The sequence below is a fragment of the Acipenser ruthenus genome, chromosome 2 (genome assembly GCF_902713425.1).
Source record: "Acipenser ruthenus chromosome 2, fAciRut3.2 maternal haplotype, whole genome shotgun sequence".
In the NCBI taxonomy this organism is placed as follows: domain Eukaryota; kingdom Metazoa; phylum Chordata; class Actinopteri; order Acipenseriformes; family Acipenseridae; genus Acipenser; species Acipenser ruthenus.
The window spans coordinates 59,727,154-59,739,693 of NC_081190.1; positions in this window are offsets into that span (position 1 = coordinate 59,727,154).

The window sequence follows — 12,540 nt, forward strand, 5'->3', positions numbered from 1 at the left end:
GAACTGCCAAACCATCCAGTCCGGGGCACACTTCCTGTTACACAGCGCCTTCACAGTTCGGGAGGGAGATTGTTGACTAGAATTAATTATCTCTCTGTCACTATTACTTGTTATATATTACTCATATTTCTTTATCTTGTCTTGTCCTGCAAACCAGTTGTTGTGACTATTGTTTACTATTTAACTGTATGTCTGGTAATTAATTTATTAAATGTGTCAAACAGGTTTTAAACATTTTTGTAGCACAACTGTGACAGAGACTTGGTGATAAATCTCCCTCCCGACCTGTGAGGGCGCTGGACTGGATGCCAGACAATTCATTCCCAAGGTTAGGCAGAAGCTAGGCATCTAGAAAGGGGGCGGAGCTACAGTACACTAAATCATCGACCCAAAAGGAAAACTATGTGGCAGCCATGGATTGGAGGAGTGGTTGCAATCGTTAACCAAGGGGGTGTGATTGACGGTATATAAGGGGACGTAGCGAGGTGAACTGTTCCTTTCTTATGGTTAACGCTGAACCGGAAGGAGAACCGTGTTGTTATCGTGAATGTTTTGTTTGTTTGTCGTGTCTAAAATATACTTATTTGTTGTTATTAAACGGCTAACACAATCCGGAGCTGTCGCTACAGGCCAGCACCAAACCCGGACAACATTGCACTTGTGTCACGATTAACTGTATTTGCACCACGAGCACTACAGCACTCACTGTGGACTTCTCTGTGTTATTTGTCAGTGTTTAAATACTGGGACTATTATTTCGGGACTGAAACCGCGGATTAAACAAAATGCTGTTTTGTTTAGAAATCTAGTCCTTGTATCACATCAAAAGGAGTTTAGGTTACTGAAGAATAAGCTGTTTATGTACCTGTCAGGATCTCTGTTATGCCTTTATTAAGCTCTGTACTCAAGTCAGTTAATCCTGAGTGTGTTCAAGGGACTGCTGTAAGATGAGCTGTTAGTGTTTCCAGTTTGAAGGCGTGTCGTGTCGACTGTAAATACAATAAAAAGCAGTTCACATTCACAGTTACAACTGAACTGAAATGTATCTCGTTATTGACAAAAGTAATATTATTACAGTAATGTGTTACCCCAACTCTGCTTGCTAGTGCTATATTTTTTTGTAAGGTTTGGCCAGTGATTCTTAGTTTAATGTTATTCTTTTTGTTTTCATCACATTGTTTTCATTTAATTTTTCTGTATTGATAAAAAAGAATGTCACTCTAGTTTTTTATAATAGCTTTAAGTGACATTCTACTAGAGAAACAAAGGTAGCTTTGTTTTCCTTCGTTCTTCATTGATTTACATTCCTGAATCAATTAGTTTTAAGATCTTTTTCTTAGGAAATGTTCCATGACATTTCAGTACATTTTTTAGCTGACTGGAAACACAGTCTGTTGGTCGCAACAAGAATATGCATATCTATGTGTGTCAAAGTGGTAAGTGGTACGTGCAGGTGCAGTGCAGTAATCCAACAAGAAACCACAGACAAACAAAGTACAGGTGAAAAGGTTTCTGTTTATTTTAATCCAGGGGTCTGACAGCCAAGCAGAGACAAACAATGATGGCTGGCAATAGACAACGATGTGTATTGCACAGTAAATGATGATGGGTTGCAGTCCTGTTTACAATAAACAATTATCCCCAAAGAACAATAATCCCAATGCAAATACCCAAACACAAACACGATCACCTCTCCCAGTGAGTGCTGTAGTGCTGGTCGTGAATTTACAATGTTATTTTAGTGAACAGTCAGTGCGTTGTTGTCCGGGTTTTGTGCTGGCCGCGGGCTACAGCTCCGGATCGTGTTTAGCCGTTTGTGTTTAGCTTGCTTGACAAAAGACGATATAGACAGACTGACAAAAACAAACAAAACACTCACGTTCTTTTTAAACACAGGAATACCGATCCTTTCGGTTCATTTTCATAACCACAACAAAGGAACAAATAACATTGCTTCGACCCCTATTTATACTGTCACTCATAACCCCTTGGTAAACGACTGCAGCTGCTCCTCCAATCCGCGGCTGCCACATCATTTCCCTTCCGGGTCAATGAGTTAGTGTACCGAAGCTCTGTCTCTCTTCAACATGATCGACTTCCTTTTAACCCTCGGAACGAAGTGTCAGGCTAAGTAGTCCAGAGTACTCTGTTCCCGTTACTTAGCGTCCTCACAGGTCAGGAGGGATATTTACCACCAAGAATCATTGTCTTTCTGTCACACTATGTTAAGAATGTTACCAGTTTTAAAAAGAGCAGGTGAGTAACTTTTACTTTACTGTGCAAATAGGCTGTGTGGTCCAGTGGTTAAAGAAAAGGACTTGTAACCAGGAGGTCCCCGGTTTAAATCCCGGCTCAGCCACTGACTCACTGTTAAGTCACTTAACCTCCTTGTGCTCCGTCTTTCGGGTGAGACGTTGTTGTAAGTGACTCTGCAGCCGATGCATAGTTCACACACACTAGTCTCTGTAAGTCGCCTTGGATAAAGGCGTCTGCTAAATAAACTAATAATAATAATAATAATAATAATAATAATAATAATAATAATAATAATAAAGCATGTTACTATTTATCATTACATTCGTATGTTTAATATTTCAATCATTACAACAGATGTGCAGCCAGCTAAAGACTGATATCTGACATCATTCTTAAACATTAGGATTCCAAACTGACACGATGGTTTCATTCAACCTTCTAATGTTTTGCCCTTTTTTATTAGTTGATATAGATAAAAATATATGAGAGAGAGAGAGAGAGCAGTAGTGAATGGCGGAGCAGACAGGGTAAAGAAAGGTAGTGACTTATTGCAGTTGTGTCAGCAGGTATGCTAACTAATCTAGATGGCTCTAAGGGTATGATCCCAAGCATCTCAATGCAATAATAAAGGTATCATGGATTGCCTGCAAACCTGTGTGTGAATCTAATCCCTTCATCATCCTTAACCCAGGATACTACAGCCTAAACAAGTTCTTCATAAGATTGTTACCCCTATGCGCTTATGATTTGTGATATTCAGCTGCAGAATACCAACTTCCCAATGTCTTTATTTCTGGTTCAATCATTCATATGCTCTTTAAAACACATGTTTAAAAATCTTTCTTATGGTTGCAATCAGCCAGTCAACCTCTGGGAAATTATTTGTCCAGATGGGCTGAATTAAAAACCTGTATTCGCTGGACCCTATTTAAAAACAAAATTGTTATAAACATTTTATTCAATTTTAGTTCATTGAAAAACAAAGGGGTAGCTATTGGTGGCGTTGACCAGGCTCGACAGCCTGCCACTTTACCACAATATATTGAGAAAGAGAGAGAGAGAGAGAGAGAGAGAGAGAGAGACTGAGACTGACTGAGACTGACTTTTAAGATCCTGTATTAATCATTTCAACTTAAAATCCATTTGCTAAAAAAAATTAATAGTAAGGTAAAAAACACAATAAAATTAAGATTCTTACTGGCTCTGGGGATCAGCTGAAACCTCCCCAGCTCATCAGCATTAAAATCCCCCAAGAAACCCATCATGCTTTCTGTGACAGGGTGGCTGGGCGGTGACGTCACGGCAGAAGAAGGAAGGTAAACACACACCAGGCAAGTACTGCAGTTAAAGGCGGTGCCGTTTTTATTCAGCAAAAATAAATCAAATATTTTAACAAAAATAAACTGCTCACAGAGCAAAAATAAAAGGTTTAAACAGAAACAAAATCACGAACACAAAATATAAACAAAACCCAGGTCAGGCTGAGCAATTGCCTTCACTGTTCCTAGAGTTTTTAATTTAGTTTCGTTTTTTTTCTCTCTCTCTCTCTCGTTCCTCCTCTTAAACACCCACCACGAGCTGGAGAACTGCAGGCTTTTTATATAGGTGACCATCTCCCGATTAGCAACAAATTAAATCACCTAATTAATTCGGGAGATGGCCACCTTCTGCACGAGTTTTCTAAATACTGTGTGGATGGGGCTTCCCATCCACGCTACTAAATAATAACAAACAAATGGCTACGCCGTCACTTCTATAAACAAAACAACAAAAACCGCTGCGTTTCGCCGTCATATTAAAACACTAAATCATAACGATAATATTAATACAAAACACTGAAGGACGGCACCTTGCTCATCCTATATAATAATAAAACAAACAAATACAAAATAACATGGACGGAGGGGGAAACCCTGTTCTAAAATAAATATACACATTTAATCAGCAGGGCTTACTACCGCCCTGCTACACTTTCCTTAAAAACAAAACAAAACAAGGATCATAAAATATCAAGAAAAAAAACACCTTAAAAAAGCAGACTATGAGTTAAAAAAGAAAACTATATATATATATATATATATATATATATATATATATATATATATATATATATATATATATATATATATATACACAACAAGGTCTCCCTCCTCACTAACCAAGCAGACAGCCTCTCCCACACACCATTTCTCCTGGAAGCCCTGCAGGCCACTGACTAATTTAAAATAGGTGAAATCCACCTAGAGCCTGCAGACCAGCAGCACTCTGAACAGCCTGACCACCTCTGTTAGCCCTGTACCTGTCAGCATGTTCTTCTGGAATTTCAGAATGGCTAATTTAGCCTGTCTTATGAGGGCTCACAGACATTCCTGTGCTTCTGCCTGTAGGGGACCCCAAATATGAACATCTTTGTAAAAAACGAGCGGGTGGGGGAGGTGTCGAGAGGGATTTGACGGTGTGCTGAGTTTCTCATTCATAGGGCTAGGCAGAATTCTTATTTTCAGGGTAGCAGAGCGAGTCACATCCTAGCTTTAAGGCTTCGTAATAACGAATGTTTCGCAGGCATTTCAGTTATCAAGACCACGCAAGGTAATATAATGTCTGATCCACTCTTAACAAATACTGAGTTCCGCTCCTTTTATTCTAAATTATATAGTTCTGATATTCCATATGACAAATGTGATTAGTTTCTTCAGAGCCTTCAATTGCCATGCCTCTTGAATGACGAATCAGCTGCATTGGGAGCTCCAGTATCTCTGGAGGAGATGAGGTGGTGCAAGATATGAAAAAGGGCAAATCCCCCAGTTTCGATGGCATACCCCCTGAATTTTTTCTTACTTTCTGGAATCAATTGGGACCCTTGCTGCTGGGCTTGGGACACCACGGCGTTCGTTAAGCAGCGGATCCAACGGCCCTCCAGAATGAGACCCCATAACGGGGTCTACAAACACAAAACGCTAACTAACAACCAAAAAATATTAAAAAAATAAAAACAAAACATACAAACTAACCAAACAATAAATCTTAAACAATTAAACACAAAAAAGCGCTAATTGCCCTCTCCTACCACTACTGGCATTCAGCAACGCTACCTCCCTGCAAATTCGTCCCACCGATCCCACAATCTTCAGAGAGAGAGAGAGAGAGAGAATAGTGACTCAGAGGCAGTAAATTGGCCAAGGTAAATTATTATTATTATTTGTTTATTTAGCAGACGCCTTTATCCAAGGCGACTTACAGAGACTAGGGTGTGTGAACTATGCATCAGCTGCAGAGTCACTTACAATTACGTCTCACCCGAAAGACGGAGCACAAGGAGGTTAAGTGACTTGCTCAGGGTCACACAATGAGTCAGTGGTTGAGGTGGGATTTGAACCGGGGACCTCCTGGTTACAAGCCCTTTTCTTTAACCACTGGACCACACAGCCTCCTAAATTGACAACCAATAGATCAATAAAAACCTGGCCACATTCCACAATGTTCTAATTGGGACTGGGATTCTAATCCCAGCCCTACCATATCGAATACAAACTTAAACATTTCAATAAACTATTTACAAAAACCCAAACACACAGAACAAACACACTATTCACAGGGCCTCTGCTATGTCGCAATATCTCTCTCTCTCTCTCTCTCTCTCTCTCTCTCTCTCTCTCTCTCTCTCTCTCTCTCTCTCTCTCTCTCTCTCTCTATACTACCGGTCAAAAGTTTTAGAACACCCCCATTTTTCCAGTTTTTATTGAAATTTAAGCAGTTCAAGTCCAGTGAATAATCTGAAATGGTACAAAAGTAAGCGGTAAACTGCCAGAGGTTAAAAAAAAAAGTTTAGGTTACCAAAAACTGAAAAATAATGTACATTTCAGAGTTATACAAAAAGGCCTTTTTCAAGGAACAAGTAATGGGTTAACAACTTACAGCTGTTCTGCAGCAATGGAAGTAAATTAAGCCTTGAAAGTTGATGCTAACAATTCCTACAGGTGTCCCAACTTTTGTTGATTACTTACAAACCCTCTGTCTGTATAGAAGCAGTGTTGGAACAGACTGTGTTACTACACCCTCTTAAGCATTATTTGGACAGTATTGTACTGCAGGAAGTAGTATATTACTCTCATAATGGCGAGAAAAAGGCAATTAACAAAGGAAGACAGACAGACCATTATAACCCTTAAAAGTGTAGGTCTTTCCTTTAGAGAAATTGCAAAGAAAGCCAAGGTGTCAGTGAGTACAGTTTCCTACACCATCAAAAGGCACTTGGAAACTGGAGGAAACTCTGACAGGAAGAGGTCTGGCAGACCCAAAGCCACAACAGAATCAGAAGACAAGTTTCTGAGAGTCAACAGCTTGCGTGATAGGCAGCTCACAGGACAACAGCTTCAAGCACAGCTTAACACTGGTCAAAGTAAGCAAGTCTCAGTTTCAACTGTGAAGAGAAGACTTCGAGCTGCAGGTTTGACAGGTAGAGTGGCAGTAAGAAAGCCATTGCTAAGATGGCAAAATAAGAAAAAGAGGCTTGCCTGGGCCATGAAGCACCGCCAGTGGACTACTGAAGACTGGAAGAAGGTCTTATGGACCGATGAATCAAAATTTGAAATCTTCGGTTCATCACGCAGGGTTTTTGTACGCCGTCGAGTAGGCGAAAGGATGGTTCCTCGGTGTGTGACACCAACTGTCAAACATGGAGGAGGAAGTGTGATGGTCTGGGGCTCTTTTGCTGGATCCAGAGTCGGCGACTTGCACAGAGTGTGGCACCCTGAACTAAAACTGCTACCGCAGCATTTTGCAGCACCATGCAATACCCTCTGGTATACGCCTAGTTGGTCAGTGGTTCATCCTACAGCAAGATAATGACCCAAAACATACCTCCAGGCTATGTAAGAACTACCTTAGAAGAAAAGAACAAGATGGTAGGCTTCAAATCATGGAATGGCCAGCACAGTCTCCAGACATAAACCCCATCGAGCTGGTTTGGGATGAACTGGACAGCAAGGGTGAAAGCAAAGCAACACATTTGTGGGAACTTCTGCAACAGTGTTGGGAAGAACTTTCCGAACAATATTTGATTTCCATTGTAGAAAGAATGCCACGAGTGTGTTCGGCTGTTATATCTGCAAAAGGTGGCTACTTTAATGAGTCAAAAATTTAGATTAAATTTTGTTAAACAAAACGATTCCATGATTTCTTTTTTATCTCCAATTGTTTATTTGTTCTATGCTTTAATTTCAGAGTACATTGAGACATTAAACTGCGTAAATTTCAATAAAAACTGGAAAAATGGAGGTGTTCTAAAACTTTTGACCGGTAGTGTATATATATATATATATATTAAAAACATAAACATTAGAAGTAAATATTAGAACTCAAGATTCCAGTAGCCTGCAATAGGCTACACTTTATATATAAAATGCATCAGTGGTATAATGGCCATAATTGTCCCCCATTATTAGGGACTGTTTTATAATTAACCAGTAGTTAATGTGTTAGTTACAATTATTAGATTATTATTTGAATACAATATGACTATATACGGACTAAATTACAGGCAAGTCAGTTTGTTGATTTTGGCAGGAATTTCTCAGGGCCCTATTAAAGTATCTTGAACAGAGCTCTATTTGGAGAGAGCCAGCCACTGTGACAAGACTGTTGAAAACATTTATATGTAAATCAGTTAAGTGGCTCACCAAGAACATTAATGTAACAAGCAATGTTACAGTGGGTTCAGATTAGCTATGTATGCAAAATCTAGCAATGGATATTTTCCAGTTGTGTTTGTTAAAGAGGTTTACAGGGACAATAGATACTTAGGACAGAAAACCAATAGCCTGATTATACAAGTAAGATAATAGATAGATGGCTTCATATATTGTATTCATTTTTTATATACAATATTAGGTAGACTTGGATAGACAAATTAACAGAACAATAAACAAATATTGATATAATAGTAGATTCTGATGGTGCTAAACCAGTCAAAAAAAGGCTTTAGATTCTGGATTGCTTGGGATTTATTTATTTTTTTACAGATTTGCCGATAGTTTCACTCACTGCTTATCTAAGGTGTACTGAGGGTTTAATAGATATCAGATTTTCAGATGCTGAGTTCTTTAAAACGCATGCAGCATTTAATTGGTTGTACCTAACAAAGGAAGTCCATAAATCTACTATGCAGCTCCATTAGCTACATAGGTCTCAGATGTGCAATTTTTTAATAAATACACACTGTAGCAAACATGTATTTTCATTTAAAATCAGTATATCTGTTACTAAACATATATGTTACCAAACAAGGTTAAAAACAGTTTCCAAGTTTTCTTAAAAAAATTTTAAATTAAAAAAAAAAAAAGTTTTTTATAGAAAGTATTTTACTGCTTCACTTCCTAAATTATTTCACCTCTGCAGTGTCTTCTGGAGCAAAGCATGTTACTGGCTGAAAGCATGTCAGTCAGTACTGTAGTGAATTAGGTATACAATTTATTTAAATATCAATTAGTCTCTAGTTGTCCACTCAGTGACGTCTCAATATAAGGATATTTAAGCTCTGCATCATGTAGAACTCGGATTCCCTTGACAATAACCGACACTCACACAACGTGTCAGAAATATAAAACAATAGTTTATATTAAGAATAAAAAGGGGTGCACAAGTAATCTAATATTATAGAAAGGAAAGGCTATTGGTTAGAGATATGCGTGAGTAGTATACAGTTAATTGATTTCATAGTCAAACGATTACAACGACCATAACATTATTAGTGTACATGGTTAATATACTAATATTAATTATGGCTGATCACATAAAGTGTCTACTTTGCATTAGTATTTTCAATACTCGTTTCTCATTGTAATCGATCATGTTTCATATCAAAATGAATTAATTCAACTTCCCATTCAGAACGGAATCCAACATTCCAGTACCTAGTTTAGAAAATTAGTTTTACCGTGTTCTTTATGTAGTTTAAATGTGATCTACCAAACTAATAATATGTTATCAACCTCAGTTGATTATATATTCAAATTAACTCAGAAATGAGGTAATGATCAAATTCTCTGCATTTACGAGGCAACTCCTTTGAGTTGCAATTTCAACAAACAAAATACATTTCTTACACACTCTAAAACAGGAAGTTATATTCTATTCCTAGAATAATTTATCCACTAACTTGATAGTATTTGCTACAGTTAATTTCTCAAGTCATAAAGTATTTAATATGTTGAATACTTATCGATTTTCAACAAAGAAGTCAATCTTTGTTGTTGATGAACACGGCAGCTTCCCTCTCTGGATCTGACGTTCCAATGAAAGAAGACGGTACTTTGCTTGAAGTACGCATTGTGTTACGTCGGCTCGCAATAAACAAATAGATATTTTCAAATGGAGATCAGCTTGTTGAGTCAGTTTTCTAACTGGAAACAGTTCAGTTGATCAGACGTAACTCAGTTCAGATAATGTGTTGCAATTGAAAAGTTATGTAGTTTGTAGAAGTGTTCTTGTTGCAGTTCTTCTGTACATGACCTTAGGCCCAGCTGCTGGCTATGCTTCCATCCGTTTCGTGGAGCGACGTGGAAACCAAGACCCGCTTTCAGATCAAGGCAGTGTTCCGTTTACTTTCAGTCTCATAGGGCAAAGAGCTAGGGCTCTCTTCAAAGCTGATTTCAGCCTTCTCAGAACATGAGATTCTTCTGTGAATTCGAGCAATTATGCTCCCATGACTTCAGAAACTTTCTTCAGAGCAGTTTAGCTTTCATTTCATTTCAGACCTCACCACTTCCCCTCAGAAGCACTTCTGATTGTCAAAGTTCAGAGACTTGTTTCTCTGTGTGGAGCCTTAGGTCTCATGTCAGGAGCATTCTTTCTCTTGCCTGGAGCGCTGTTCCTTGTGTGGTGCACACTTCTAGTGGGGGGAGTGCGCCGTTTCTCCTACGGGGAACCTTAGTGTGGGGAGCGAGTCGTATGGGAAGCATGTCCTTTGAAAGTCGCTCGGCTGCTTTTGTGATTCTCACTTCCACCCTGTGATTGGTCAGTTTGTTTATTTTGGGCTGTGCCCGAGTCCATGTGGGGTGTTACTGATTGGTTGTTCTCATTCCTAGATGGCCCCTTGTTCCATTGGTCCGCTGTTTCGCCCCCTGTCGGCTGGATTTATGAGATGAACTGTTTTCTGTCCGAGGTGTCAAAGCACCCAAGACTGTCCAGCTTGCTTTGTGCAAGATGCTGCCGGCGTAGACAGAGAATGGCTTAGGACCCCCCTCTATATATTTCAATTCTGTTAATTTCATACACAGAATGATATTATGACCCACTCTGATGCTACAATACAGAAGCAGTTGGTTGATTGGTTGATTAAATGACAGGAAAGGAGGCATTGAAGGAGTGTAGATAATCTCACCCTTCAGGTGTTTTTTTTTTTTTACTGTCTGTTTAATTTGATGGTCCTCAAAGCTAGTTGTACATTACTGGTAAAGGCATTCCACCTCAAATATAATTTGAAGAGCTGTATGGATCATTCTCTAGAACGCTGCATGCAGCAAACAACACCCTCAGTCTCCTTTGGCCTAGATTAGTTATATGAACACAGAGACAATGGGGCTGAATCTTTATCATCTGTTTCCATGACAGTATTGTAAATCTGACAGAATGGTGCATGCCGGCCAGCCTCTATATCATACTGAGTATGCTTGTTTTAGAGTTCTGTTCATGGGGAGGTACAGTGCTCACCAATTCTAATATATTATGACCCTAGCTGTCCCGAGCTGCTATGACAGTACCTGAGCATAGCGTTTGATTTCTCCCATAGAACAACTGTGGGATCCCTTTCTACCAGTAAACGTGGTATTACAGCATCAAAACAGTATAAGACTGATAAAATGCATGACTGATTAAGTACAACATCCTAACTCTTTGCTTATCTTGCGTCATGTTCACCAAATGTAATATAATTATATTTTTAAGAATATTCAAAGAAGTATCAGGGGCAACTTTTTCTATAGTCTGTAGAACAAAGTAGAACAAAACTGAATTTATTAATAATCCTTCATTATTTTTAGTATAGGATAATGTTAGTAAAAACGGGAATATAATACATAGAAATGACAGTATAAGCCAATTAAGAAACAAAATGTAAACTATGCCTCACGAAACCTTAATATAACAAATAACTGTCATTAAACATGCATAAACTGGTGTTACAGTTGAATAGATTAATTAATTTCAAAGATTCCTTACAAGGGTGCAGTTAGCATAGTGGATTTGCGAGAAGTGGAGCCCAGGGCAGTGTTTAGCAATGACAATTCCTAATTATCCCGAATGCATGGTATAGTTTGTGCACAGCAGTCAGCTGTAGTGAAGTTCCCTGTCACACTGTGTTGTAAAACATGTCATGGATCAAGAAGAATGCTTTGCCTCAATTATATATGAATACAAACATGAGGACTATGTCACCAGTGCTTCAAATGGGAAAAAGGTGCCGGTACGCAGGGAAATGTAACTTGCAAGTTTAAGACTGAAATTAGAGATTACTTTCCAAACAGAGCTCCAGTCAAAATAACTTCCACAGGGGCTCAGGTGGTAAATCTTCACGGCTACGAGAACAGTAAGTGTTCTCATCAGCAGATTAGAATCATATAAACTTGGGAAATACAACTCCTGAAGAACTCTGTGCTTTCAAGCATGCAGTGTCAATTTCAAAAAACTCTATGTGCAATTTAGATTGTATTTCTGGCTGTAAGAATAGCCGGTGTTATGTGCTGAAAAGCCTTGCCGTGCTCAAAAGCCAATACCTTGAAAAAATGGAAAACATTGATAAACAAACCTTTTTACAATAAATAACGACAAAATCCAGTAAATGATGCAAAGATATTAAAAGTGTGCAACATGCTTAAAACAATTTGTGGCATTAAAAAAAAAAAAGTGACGAGCTGTGTCATTTGCTTGTTTATAAACTTGTTTTGCAGCCTATTCTTTAGACTTTTTTGTCTCGTTTTCTTTTTTTCTTTCTTTCTTTGTTTATTGTAATGTGAATATGCCTTATACTTCCTATGTTGATAACTTTGATTGTGGACAAACATGATACAAAAAGACAATATTTACTGAAAACTTGAATTTTCTGAACTAGTTTCTTTAAGGATTTCTGCGGTGTACATGGATTGAGCAATGTCATCGACAATACCTGTTTATAATATTGAAAAATAAGTGAAACAACTGCGATTGCAAGAAAAAGGATACTACAAACAATGTAATGACACAAACTGTCAACATTATCTTAAATTTTCCTCGAAATAGGCGCATAGAGAG